The 14,330-nt window shown below is 46.9% G+C and overlaps 1 long non-coding RNA gene across 1 annotated transcript; it reads right to left on the reverse strand.

Moving 5' to 3' along the window:
• Window positions 1–2,269: 2,269 nt before the first annotated feature.
• Window positions 2,270–4,070, reverse strand: LOC145063398 (uncharacterized). Its single transcript, XR_013687936.1, has 3 exons — window positions 3,962–4,070; window positions 3,075–3,140; window positions 2,270–2,493 (listed from the first exon to the last, which is right to left on the reverse strand). It is a non-coding gene; the product is annotated as an uncharacterized LOC145063398 (long non-coding RNA).
• Between the last annotated feature and the right edge of the window lie 10,260 nt (window positions 4,071–14,330).

Genomic DNA, 14,330 nt, shown 5'->3' on the forward strand with positions numbered 1-14,330 from the left:
TGGTTTCGGATTCTTAAAACGGTCGTATCTTTTGCATATGAACTCCGTTTTGGACGTTCTATATATTTTCGGGGTCAGGGAAGCACATACTACGAGGCTAGAGTGTTTGTATTTCTAAAAACAGCTTATTCCTGAATTTCAGTTTTTCAGACGAACTCCTACAGTTGCCGTTTGATTTGTTTGCCAGATTACATATTTGGAAGTAAGATATCATCTGGTCATAAGTTATTTCATGCTTAAAACGATTTTTAAATAAGCTTTGAAAAATCCAAAAAATGTCTTGTCATAAGTTATTTCATGCTTATAACAATTTTTAAACGAACCAAGTTTAAAAGTTGTGGTGAGAGAGAGAGCGAGGGAGAGAGATTTGAATTAATGTTTATAGTGAGTCCTATAATCGAGCTATGTGACTTGAATATATACCCGACTACAACGCTTCATTGGATGTTGCAGTAAAAATTATAGACATCTATCACCTGCCTCGACTGATCAGTTAAGGGTTGTACCTAGCAACCGTAGGTGGGAATGTTAGTCCCGTATAAATCTATACATATGTATCTCGCTCCGAAGATTAACGCTTATAGTAGTTTGGGTATGCTAAGTGTTTAACTCAGCTAATGAATAACGTAGCGTCTCACTAAAAATTCCTTAACTAAAAAGTTTGTGAATAACTCTCAGCCCTAACTTACTTGTGGGTAAGTTCTAGGCATAATGAATATCATTGTATAAAGTTTATAAAAGCTGAGTATGTTTGACATATATTGAAACGACCCAAAAATACCACCCAAAAATTTCGATTTTTATTATAACAAAGCCACAAGACTAAGTATCACATAATAAAACCATATGCTGCGTGTATCGAAAACCATAATAAAATACTGTGAGAAAAACTGTATCACAACTGTCATCTAAATATATCAAGAAAACTAGATCAACTCCCAGGACAAGACTGAAACTGTGGTGTGTGCGATGCCATCATCCCGAGCTCTTCCCTTTGCTTGCGGAAGTACCTGAAACCAAAACTGAAACTGTAAGCACGAAGCTTAGTGAGCTCCCCCAAACTACCACATACCAAACAATACATATAAAGCACATCCTGGGCCTTGCCCACTGCATCAGACCGAAGTCTGGAACTGGCTGCATCGGACCGAAGTCCGGAACTGACTGGGACCATGTCCCCTGCATCGGACCAGAGTCCGGAACTAACTGCATCGGACCGAAGTCCGGAACTGACTGCATCGGACCAAAGTCCGGAACTAGCTGCATCGGACCGAAGTCCGGAACTGACTGGGACCTTGTCCCCTGCATCGGACCGAAGTCCGGAACTGACTGATCATAGCATATCATAACACATATCCATTATTATAATCACACATATACTGCATACTGCATCGGAACAGAGTCCGGAACACATAACACAAACATGCTTGAATCACAAAGACATCAAGCGCTCTAACTACTGCATCGGACCAAAGTCCGGGACTACTGCTAACTAGACGGGCCGGCATTGTGGCCGTAGACCCGTTCCTACTGAAAGGAGACTCACCTCGTGAACTGGCTGCTGTGTGAATGGCTCTGGAAGCTAACTGCTGCTGCTCCGGTATCTCCCCGGCTACAAGTCCATAAACACACTCAATCAAATACTAAACACTGCATTGGGGTAAAATGACTCTTTTACCCTTGGTCAAAGTCAATTCTCAGTTGACCTGACTCGCCGAGTTGGGCCGCCAACTCGCCGAGTCTCTAGTCTCACTTCTCAACCCTACTCGTGGCTACTCGTCGAGTATGGCATCGACTCGACGAGTACCCTCTCGATCCAAGAACTCAGACAATCTTCATCCGACTCGCCGAGTCATATGAACAACTCGACAAGTTGTTCTTGAGCTTAAGAAGATTGCCTTGGACTCGCCGAGTTGTATGAACAACTCGTCGAGTCCCTTCATTACTGAGTCTGCTCTCCAACTCACTGAGTCCACTCTACTACTCACGGCTTCCACTCGACAACACTCAAAAAGGGGAAAAACGGGACTCGCGTCCTGACTCGCCGAGTCGTTCTTCCGACTCGCCGAGTCGCTTGCATGCAGCAACTCAAAACTCGATTTTGTTTGAATCCAGTGTATAAAACTTATAGATCTGGACTCCCTTAACTCGATTAGCACGTAAAGATTCTATCTTTACATGCCCATATGCATCCATGAAGCTAAAATGGCTCAAAAAGCACAATAAAGGCTAGATCTAGGGTTTTCATGCAAGGTGAAACGACCCAAAAATACGACCCAAAAATTTTCATTTTTCAATATAATCAAAACCATAATATGAATATCATAACATAAAACATATGTGATGTATCCCAATTCATAATAAAATATTGTGCGGAAAACTATATCATACTACATCAATCCAAAACAACTAAAACCATCCCCAGGATAAAGGCTAAACCATAGTGTGTGCGATGCTGTCACCCCGAGCTCTTCCCTTTGCTTGCGGAAGTACCTGAAACCAAAACTGAAACTGTAAGCACGAAGCTTAGTGAGCTCCCCCAAAATACCACATACCATACAATAACATATAAACACATATTGGGCCCCGCCCACTGCATCGGGCCGAAACCCGGAAACTGCATCGGACCGAAGTTCGGAACTGACTGGGACCTTGTCCCCTGCATCGGACCAAAGTCCGGAACTAACTGCATCGGACCGAAGTCCGGAACTAACTGGGACCTTGTCCCCTGCATCGGACCAAAGTCCGGAACTAACTGCATCGGATCGAAGTCCGGAACTAACTGCATCGGACCGAAGTCCGGAACTATCTGGGACCTTGTCCCCTGCATCGGACCGAAGTCCGGAACTAACTAACTGAACATAGCATAGCATATCAACTACCATAAACACATATACTGCATACTGCATCGGGCCGTAGCCCGGAACATATAACACATAACACATAAACCCTGTCTGAGCCACGAAGGCATCAAACATACCAACTACTACATCGGACCGAAGTCCGGAAACTACTGCTAACTGGACGGGCCGGCATTGTGGCCTTAGACCCGTCCCTACTGGAAGGAAACTCACCTCGAAAGCTGGCTGCTGAGTGTGTGGCTCGGGAAGCTAACGACTGCTGCTCCTGAATCTCCTCGGCTACAAGTCCATAAGCACACTCAATCAAATACTAAACACTGCACTTGGGGTAAAATGACTCTTTTACCCTTGGTCAAAGTCAACTCTCTTTGGGCTGACTCGCCGAGTTGGGCCACCCAACTCGCCGAGTCCTACTCCCACTTCTCAGTTCTACACGCTGCTACTCGTCGAGTGTGGCATCGACTCGACGAGTACCCTCTTGATCCAAGAACTCAGACAATCTTCATCCGACTCGCCGAGCCGTATGAACAAACTCGACGAGTTGTTCATGATCCTAAGAAGATTGCCTTGGACTCGCCGAGTTGTATGAACAACTCGCCGAGTCCCTTCATCACTGAGTCTACTCTCAACTCGCTGAGTCCACTCTCTAACTCACTGGATTCACTCGACACTGACCAAAATGAAGGAATCGGGGACTCGCGACCCAACTCGCCGAGTCGTTCTTCCCGACTCGCCGAGTTGCCGCCATGCAACTGATTTTTACTCGATTTTGTTTGAATCCAACACATACAATTGATAGATCTGAGTCCAATAAGCTGATTTACCACGTAAAGTTTCCAACTTTACGTGTACAACCTCATGAGAAAGGGAAATAAGGCTAAAAGATGCACAAAATGGGTAGATCTATGATTAATATGCAAAGTAACTCCAAAAAGACAGTAGATCTGGGCTCTACAACACCCCAACATCCAGATCCAAAGGTATTTCGACTTATTAAGACATTCATGCAAACATAAGGCTTGGAACAAACATCAAATAGCTCTTAGAAGAGCTCTAATGGAAGTTTAAAGCATATAACAAGAAGGGAACTCCGAAAATACCTCAATAAACTCAGATTTGCCCTTGGATCTTTGCACTACAACTCGTTTCCTTGCTCTTTCTTCTTCTCCTTCTTCACACCTTCACAAAATGGCACCAAATCACTTATAAGCTCTCAAGGGAGGATTAGGGTTCTCTCACTGTGTTCTCAGGGTGAGGGAGGCGAGAATGGGGCTATAAGGTGGTTTAAATAGTGGGCAACCCGGGGATTTAGGGCTTCACCCAGACGGATGGACTCGCCGAGTCCAGGATATGGACTCGCCGAGTCCCCGGCTCACGCGTGCTCGCAGCCGCGACCCTACTCGGCGAGTCAGGCTATGAACTCGCCGAGTTCCTCTTGCAAAACTTACAACAATTACCAAGGAATTAACATACCGGAAACGGGTCGTTACAATTCTCCCCCACTTGTCTCAGACTTCATCCTCGAAGTCTGCTACGGCTGGATCTGCAAATAACTCTGGGTAGTGCTCTCTCATCTCCTCCTCAGCCTCCCACGTCCACTCAGACCCCTTCCGGTGCTGCCACTGCACCTTTACTAACTGAATTTCCTTGTTCCTCAAGGCCTTGGTCTTCCGGTCCAGAATTGCGACCGGTCTCTCAATATAATTCAGGCTGCTATCAACCTGAATATCCTCTAGGGGAACGACTGCTGACTCATCCACCAGACACTTTCTCAACTGAGACACATGGAAAGTGCTGTGGATCTGACTAAGCTCCTCAGGAAGATCTAACCGATAAGCAACCCGACCCACCCGGGCCAAAACCCTGAAAGGACCAATAAATCTGGGGCCCAACTTGCCCCTCTTCCGGAACCTGATGACACCTTTCCAAGGTGAGACTTTCAGAAGAACCATATCTCCCACCTGGAACTCCAAGTCCGAACGCCTCCTGTCGGCGTAGCTCTTCTGCCGACTCTGCGCAGTCTGCAGCCTACTACGGACCTGCTGGATCAACTCCGTCGTCTTGAGCACCACTTCGGTGCTCCCTATGACTCGCTGACCGACCTCGCCCCAACAAATCGGGGTCCTGCACTTCCTGCCATATAACATCTCAAAAGGAGGTCGATCAATGCTCGCATGATAACTGTTGTTATACGAGAATTCCGCTAACGGAAGATACGTATCCCAACTGCCACCAAAATCTAGGACACATGCCCTAAGCATGTCCTCGAGAGTCTGAATCGTCCTCTCGCTCTGCCCGTCTGTCTGAGGGTGGAAAGCGGTGCTGAAATGGAGACGAGTACCCATCTCGTCGTGGAACCGCTTCCAAAATCTGGATGTGAAACGGACATCTCGGTCAGACACCACTGATACCGGCACTCCATGACGTGCCACAATCTCACGCACATAGATATCGGCTAACTTCTCCGCCGATATACTCTCCTGGATCGGGATAAAATGGGCACTCTTCGTCAACCGATCCACTACTACCCATATCGAGTCCACTCCTCGTGCGGTCCGGGGAAGCTTGGTGACAAAATCCATGGTAATGTCCTCCCATTTCCACACGGGAATGTCTAACGGCTGCATCCTGCCGTGAGGTCTCTGGTGCTCCGCCTTGACCTTCCGGCAGGTCAGGCATCTCTCGACGTACCAGGCGACGTCCCGCTTCATGCAGGGCCACCAATAATCAGGTCGAAGATCTCGATACATCTTTGTCGCTCCTGGGTGGATAGAAAATCGAGACTTATGAGCCTCGTCCATCAATACCTGCCGTACCCCACCCCAGTACGGTACTCATACCCTACCATGAAGCGTCAACAAACCCCGACTGTCGTAATCAAATGAAGCTACTCGGCCCACTATCCTCTCACACTTCTGCCTCTCCTCCTTGAGGCCCTCCATCTGAGCCTCCTTGATCCGCTCCAACAGTGGAGTGATCACTGTCATCCTCATACACAGATTCCTGATAGGGGCCGCCGACACCTTGCGGCTTAGGGCGTCGGCCACCACGTTGGCCTTCCCTGGATGATAAAGGATCTCACAGTCATAGTCCTTCAGCACGTCCAACCACCTCCTCTGCCTCATGTTCAAACTCGGCTGATCCATAAGATATCTCAAACTCTTGTGATCCGTGTATATAGTACAACGGACCCCATAAAGGTAATGCCTCCAAATCTTGAGGGCAAACACAACTGCCCCCAGCTCCAAATCATGGGTAGGATAATTAGCCTCGTGAGGCTTCAACTGCCTCGAGGCATAAGCTATCACATGGCCTCGCTGCATCAGAACTGCTCCCAAACCTGTGATCGAGGCATCACAATAGACTACAAAGTCCTCTACTCCTTCTGGCAAGGTAAGAATCGGAGCCTCGCACAATCTCTGCCTGAGGGTCTCGAATGCTGTCTGCTGCTCCGGACCCCAACGAAATACCACTGACTTCTTGGTCAGTCGGGTGAGCGGCACTGCTATCTTGGAGAAATCCTGAATAAATCTCCGATAATACCCTGCCAACCCTAGGAAGCTCCGAATCTCAGATGGAGACTTCGGGACCTCCCACTGCATAACGGCCTCTATCTTGGCCGGATCTACCAGAATACCCTTCTGGTTGACGAGGTGACCAAGGAAGTGCACCTCGCGCAACCAAAACTCACATTTGGAGAACTTTGCGAAAAGTCTCTCCCTCCTCAAAACCTCCAGCACCTCCCGCAGGTGCTCCTCGTGCTGCTCCTGCGTCTTGGAATATACCAAGATGTCATCTATGAATACTATAACTGACCGATCCAGCATCGGTCTACACACGCGGTTCATGAGATCCATGAACGCGGTTGGAGCATTGGTGAGCCCAAATGGCATCACCACAAACTCGTAATGACCATACCTGGTCCTGAAAGCAGTCTTCTGTACATCCTCATCTCTAACCCGCATCTGATGATATCCGGAGCGTAGATCGATCTTGGAGAACCAAGACGCTCCCTGAAGCTGATCAAACAAATCATCTATCCTCGGGAGTGGGTAACGGTTCTTCACCGTTACCTTATTCAACTCCCGATAATCAATACACATACGATGCGACCCATCCTTCTTTCTCACAAATAGGATCGGCGCTCCCCAAGGCGAACTGCTCGGCCGAATGAAACCCTTGTCTAACAGCTCCTGCAGCTGTGTAGACAACTCCTGCATCTCAGGGGGAGGTAGTCGATACGGTGCCTTGGCTATCGGAGCCGCACCAGGGACGAGGTCGATCATGAACTCAACCTGTCTCTCAGGAGGTATCCCCGGCAAATCCTCAGGAAACACGTCCGGGTAGTCTCGAACAATAGGAACATCATCCACTGTCGACTTGCCCTTCTCCCGGGCATCCAACACGTAGGCTACAAAACCGGCGCAACCCTGCTGAACATAGCGCCTCGCCCTTGCGGCGGAACAAAAGGTCGGTCCTCGCTGTGGCCTCTCGCCCTGAATCACCAACTCTCCCCCACTAGGAGTGCGAACCCTCACTAGCTGAAGCTCGCAATCAATCACCGCCCCATTGGGGCTTAGCCAATCCATACCCACAATAACCTTATTCCCTCGCAGGGGAATAGGTACCAGATCCACTGAAAACTGCTCATCAAATAACTGAAGAGAACACCCTCTGTGCACTCTGCCGACCCTCACGGTCCTATCATCCGCTATCTCAACCTCTAATGGACAATCCAGCTCTCCTGGAGCTCTACTGAACCTCTTGCTAAGCGCAAGAGATACGAATGATCGGGTAGCCCCCGAATCGAATAATACCAAAGCAGAAATGCCGTTCACAGAGAACGACCCCGTCACCACATCAGGAGTCGCTCGCGCCTCCTCTGCTGTCATCTGAAACGCCCTACTCTTCGCCACTGGCGCATCAGCTCGGCCCTGCCGGCCATCTGTAATCCTCAAGGTAGCAGGGGCAGGTGCAGCCACCTTCCCTGCTGAAGCTAGACTCGGACACTGGGACTTTTTATGTCCCCTCTGATTGCACTGAAAGCAAATCAGATCTGATGCTGCGGCGGCAGTAGCAGGGGCCGTACAATCCCTACTCAAATGCCCAATCCGACCGCACTTGTAGCAGCCGGAACTCCCTGCCTTGCATGCTCCCTCGTGCAATCTCCCACACTTGCCACATCGCCCGTGGCTCTGCTGACTCCTAGATCTGTGATCCGAAATCTTGGGCTTTTTGCCCGAACCGCCTGAACCCGAAACTGCCTCCGGTTTCCTCTTCTTCTCCATCTCAAGATCAATCTCCCTCTCCCGAGCTCTAGCAATCATATCTTCCAGCGTTTTACAGCTGGACCGGCTCACAAACTGGCGGATATCGCTCCGCAACATCTCGTGATAACGGACCTTCTTCATTTCCTCATCAGCTACATACTGAGGAACGAGAAGAGCCCTCTCCCTGAACTTGGCGGTGATCTCCGCCACTGTCTCTGTAGTCTGGGTGAGGTCCTGAAACTCCCTAGCTAGCTGTTGCACCTCAATGACCGGTGCAAACTCCGCCCTGAACCTGGTAGAGAAATCAGCCCAGGTCATGGTGTCCAATGCTGCATCATCCCCAATGGCATGCTCGACCTCCTCCCACCAATCTCGTGCCCTGTCCTTCAAAAGACAGGACACCAATCTGACCTTGTCCCCCTCGGGACATCTGCTAGTGTGGAAGGCGTTGGCCACATCCGCCAACCATCTGCTGCTCGCTATGGGGTCTCGCGCCCCATGATAGTCCGGAGCTCCACATGCCCTAAACTCCCTGAAAGTAAGGGTGCGTGACCCCATCATGGCCGCCACCTCGGCACGGAAGGTGCCCAATCTCTCATCCATCAGCTCTAAAATCCCCTCCTTGATCGAACCGAAGATCACAGGAGTCTGCTCTATAATGATGCGCGTAATCTCCGAAGAAAGGAACTCTCGAGTCTGCTCATCCATGCGCTCATCCCCCGAACCTGAACCTGATCCCTCTCCGGCACCTCCGCTGCCGGCTGCTGGTCTCGAACGGAGAACCACCATTCTGAAACACATCACAACTACATCAGAAAACAGAAATGTCTTGAGGGATCATTGATACTACAACTAGCTTCCTGGTCTTGTCTCAGCCTTTCTTGATTCGAGTACGGATCCTCTGCTTCCAGTAGTACGGGCCCATACTACATTCCACATCTATCCGTACTTTCTTCAAGAACTGCCCTGACTCCACCAAGTCACTTCTACTACTACTGATCTCTGCTACTCTCATCCTAGGCTTGCCCCAGGGAAACCTCAGACTCAACTCAACTAGTCCTCAGCTGCTGCAGGTCTCCTTATAATGCTAATTAACCATCACCTGAACACCATCACATGTGACGAAGATCAGATAATCCTTCAAGTAAAAGACCCGTCCCTATAACGGTTGGACTCAAACAAGAGCTGCGCAATAGGGCTAGTTCCATCACTCTGGGATTATTTAACCCTGATCACATGTGGTGTAACGTGTTCACCTAATGGCTAACTTCCATCACTCAGAACTCCCACAAAGCACGAAGCAAGCAGCATTCAGAATAAGGGAACATACTCAGGCAAAACTATTCTCAAAACGAGAAACTGATCTAGCATGCAGTGCTAAGCTCATACTATCAGGCATAACCTAAACAGGCTATCCTACTGCTGTCTACTCAATACTAGCATGCAATACTCATAAAGATGTAACACATAAAGCAGGCACATAAGGCATCCTCCTAGATCCTTAGTCCTATACTAGCATGTTGTTCTACTGAACTGAAACTGAACAAATAACTTGTATGGGTAATTTGGGAGTACTTACTTGAGCTCGGCTGATCGCATGCACCACACCCTTATCTTGTTTAAAAAAAATTCCTTTCTTCCTAAGTGCTTTCAAAATTCTTTTAGAAAACATTTTTCTTTTAAAAAAAAAATCTTTTTATTTCCCCTTAGTTTGAGTTCAGATACACCCGAAAGTGTATCCGAATCCCTCAAACCAGGGCTCTGATACCAACTTGAAACGACCCAAAAATACGACCCAAAAATTTTCATTTTTCAATATAATCAAAACCATAATATGAATATCATAACATAAAACATATGTGATGTATCCCAATTCATAATAAAATATTGTGCGGAAAACTATATCATACTACATCAATCCAAAACAACTAAAACCATCCCCAGGATAAAGGCTAAACCATAGTGTGTGCGATGCTGTCACCCCGAGCTCTTCCCTTTGCTTGCGGAAGTACCTGAAACCAAAACTGAAACTGTAAGCACGAAGCTTAGTGAGCTCCCCCAAAATACCACATACCATACAATAACATATAAACACATATTGGGCCCCGCCCACTGCATCGGGCCGAAACCCGGAAACTGCATCGGACCGAAGTCCGGAACTGACTGGGACCTTGTCCCCTGGATCGGACCAAAGTCCAGAACTAACTGCATCGGACCGAAGTCCGGAACTAACTGGGACCTTGTCCCCTGCATCGGACCAAAGTCCGGAACTAACTGCATCGGATCGAAGTCCGGAACTAACTGCATCGGACCGAAGTCCGGAACTATCTGGGACCTTGTCCCCTGCATCGGACCGAAGTCCAGAACTAACTAACTGAACATAGCATAGCATATCAACTACCATAAACACATATACTGCATACTGCATCGGGCCGTAGCCCGGAACATATAACACATAACACATAAACCCTGTCTGAGCCACGAAGGCATCAAACATACCAACTACTACATCGGACTGAAGTCCGGAAACTACTGCTAACTGGACGGGCCGGCATTGTGGCCTTAGACCCGTCCCTACTGGAAGGAAACTCACCTCGAAAGCTGGCTGCTGAGTGTGTGGCTCGGGAAGCTAACGACTGCTGCTCCTGAATCTCCTCGGCTACAAGTCCATAAGCACACTCAATCAAATACTAAACACTGCACTTGGGGTAAAATGACTCTTTTACCCTTGGTCAAAGTCAACTCTCTTTGGGCTGACTCGCCGAGTTGGGCCACCCAACTCGCCGAGTCCTACTCCCACTTCTCAGTTCTACACGCTGCTACTCGTCGAGTGTGGCATCGACTCGACGAGTACCCTCTTGATCCAAGAACTCAGACAATCTTCATCCGACTCGCCGAGCCGTATGAACAAACTCGACGAGTTGTTCATGATCCTAAGAAGATTGCCTTGGACTCGCCGAGTTGTATGAACAACTCGCCGAGTCCCTTCATCACTGAGTCTACTCTCAACTCGCTGAGTCCACTCTCTAACTCACTGGATTCACTCGACACTGACCAAAATGAAGGAATCGGGGACTCGCGACCCAACTCGCCGAGTCGTTCTTCCCGACTCGCCGAGTTGCCGCCATGCAACTGATTTTTACTCGATTTTGTTTGAATCCAACACATACAATTGATAGATCTGAGTCCAATAAGCTGATTTACCACGTAAAGTTTCCAACTTTACGTGTACAACCTCATGAGAAAGGGAAATAAGGCTAAAAGATGCACAAAATGGGTAGATCTATGATTAATATGCAAAGTAACTCCAAAAAGACAGTAGATCTGGGCTCTACAACACCCTAACATCCAGATCCAAAGGTATTTCGACTTATTAAGACATTCATGCAAACATAAGGCTTGGAACAAACATCAAATAGCTCTTAGAAGAGCTCTAATGGAAGTTTAAAGCATATAACAAGAAGGGAACTCCGAAAATACCTCAATAAACTCAGATTTGCCCTTGGATCTTTGCACTACAACTCGTTTCCTTGCTTCTTTCTTCTTCTCCTTCTTCACACCTTCACAAAATGGCACCAAATCACTTATAAGCTCTCAAGGGAGGATTAGGGTTCTCTCACTGTGTTCTCAGGGTGAGGGAGGCGAGAATGGGGCTATAAGGTGGTTTAAATAGTGGGCAACCCGGGGATTTAGGGCTTCACCCAGACGGATGGACTCGCCGAGTCCAGGATATGGACTCGCCGAGTCCCCGGCTCACGCGTGCTCGCAGCCGCGACCCTACTCGGCGAGTCAGGCTATGAACTCGCCGAGTTCCTCTTGCAAAACTTACAACAATTACCAAGGAATTAACATACCGGAAACGGGTCGTTACACAAGGTAACTTCAAAAAAGCAATAGATCTGGGCTCTACAACTTCTAAATGAACAGATCTAAGGATATCTCGACATAATAGGGTATCCATACAATCATAAGGCTTGAGAAAAGCATCAAACTAGATCTAGAAGAGTTCTAATGGAGGTTAAAAGCAATAAACAGGAGGAAATCCGAAGAATACCTCAAAGAACTCTGATTTGCCCTTGGATCTTTGCTCTACACCTCTTCTCCTTGCTCCTTTCTTCTTCTCCTTCTTCAAGCCTTCAAAACTTAACACAAGAACACTTAGATCACTCAAGGATGGATTAGGGTTTTCTCACAGCTTTCTGAGGGTGAAGGAGGCGAGATTGGGGGCTATAAGGTGGTTTAAATAGTGAACAACCCGGGGATTTAGGGTTTCTTCCAGGCAGGCAGACTCGCCGAGTCCCGAATATGGACTCGCCGAGTCGCCGACTAACACGTGCTCGAAATCCCGTCCCTACTCGGCGAGTCAGGCTATGAACTCGCCGAGTCCCTCTTGCAAACTTCTAATTAAATACTATGGAATCATCATACCGGGGACGGGTCGTTACATATATGTAAAAGTGTAGTGTGCTCGCTTTTACTAAAATATATGTTTCAAATTAATGAACATATGTACATGTACAAACTCTATGCATATAAACATATAAATATACATGAGTAATAATAGCTTCAATCATTGAAATACTACAAAGTGTTATAACGTGCTTGTGATAATATACAATGTCACATAAAAATCATATATTTTTGTATCATGTAACATTTGTCATATGGACTAGTTATTTCACGATAAAAATTTCATAATATGTATACGAAAAGTTTATATCAGTTATTTGTAGCAACATGTTAAATTTTTAAATAACATTTTTATAAACTAAATTTATTTTATTTTCGCATAAAGGATAATATATTTGTATATATTTTATTTGAGAAGTTTGACTTTAGAAATCGCAAAGTCATGTTTCTTGAACTTTGAAATATTTATGGGACCATTTTGTAACAAATTTGAACTATTGGGAACTGATTTGTAACTTCGCTAAAGTGTAGGGGCTTTTCAGTAAATTAATTTAATGAAATAGGACTGATTTGGGAAAGAATTTACCAAATGAGGGGTTATTTTAAACAAATGAATTTAAAGTTTGGGAATTGGACTTGTTTTACAAGATATTTGTCAAATGGGGGTAACTTTTGAATAATTTAAATTTAAGTTTGCTTTGACCTTTGTCTGGGTTAAAATCGAATACCCGTTTCTTTTTGAAGCTCCATGATCGATCCAGGCTCCATTTAAAAGGATTAGGGCTTTTAGCCTCCTGTCGTCATCAATTGCTTGATCAAAAAGAACCGTGAACTAAATCGGATAGGACGACGACGATTTGAAAGGAACGCGACGACAGACGATGGAAACACAAAATCAGGTGAGGGGTCTGATGGTTGCCGGTCAATCGTAGGTGGAGGGAGTGATAGGCCGATCCCAGTTCACCTTGTGGTTTGATCGTTGTCATTTGTTTGATCGGGCATCTGAAGCAAAGGAGATACGAATGCCATAGCAGTGAATGAAGACGGGAGATGAGGCTCAATTGATAGGTTTGCAAATCCGAGATGGTCACCGACTCCGAAGTTCGATTAGGCCGAAGAAGGGGACGCGAGGGAGCAGTGGGGTTGTGTTCTTCCTCCTCAGGTAGTAGGGTGCGAAGGGGAGGGTCTGACGAGGGGTCCAATGGGAAGAATACAAACAACAGCAGTAGGCGAGGCTGAAGAACGATGGGGGAAGCATCGAGGCTTCGGTGGTGATTTTCTCCGGTTGATAGGAGGTGAGTGGATCGGAGATCGCACCATCGTTCGATGTGGATGGTTCATCTGTCGAGCAAGGGAAAGTGAAACCGGAAGTAGATGGGCTCGGCTGTGGTAATCGCCGAGCAAGATGGGGAGGGACATCCTCCCTCCCGCTCGCGACTGCAGGTAATGGAGGGGGTGCTTCAGCAGTCCCGGTTCTTTCTTTTCCCCTTTTGTTTTTTTTTTATTGTTTAGACAGAAATCGTTACGTTGTTTGGTTGGGTCGTTTAACAACGAATGAATAAATGGGGTCTTCGGTGGTTGAAGATAATTGGATGGTTTTTTTTTTTTTTTTTTTTTTTTTTTTTTTTTTTTGGTGTTTGTTGGGTTTGATTCATTTGTTTGTCTTGATAGAAATCAGTGGATAAACCTTGGGGTTTGGTTTTGGTGTTTGGCTGAAAATCAAAGCAAATGAAAAACATTAGCAAAGATCTTCGGGGTGTTTTGATTTTTGACAGAGGAAATGAAGAAG

The sequence above is a fragment of the Lactuca serriola genome, chromosome 7 (genome assembly GCF_051521515.1).
Source record: "Lactuca serriola cultivar US96UC23 chromosome 7, Lser_US96UC23_V15, whole genome shotgun sequence".
NCBI classification, from domain to species: domain Eukaryota; kingdom Viridiplantae; phylum Streptophyta; class Magnoliopsida; order Asterales; family Asteraceae; genus Lactuca; species Lactuca serriola.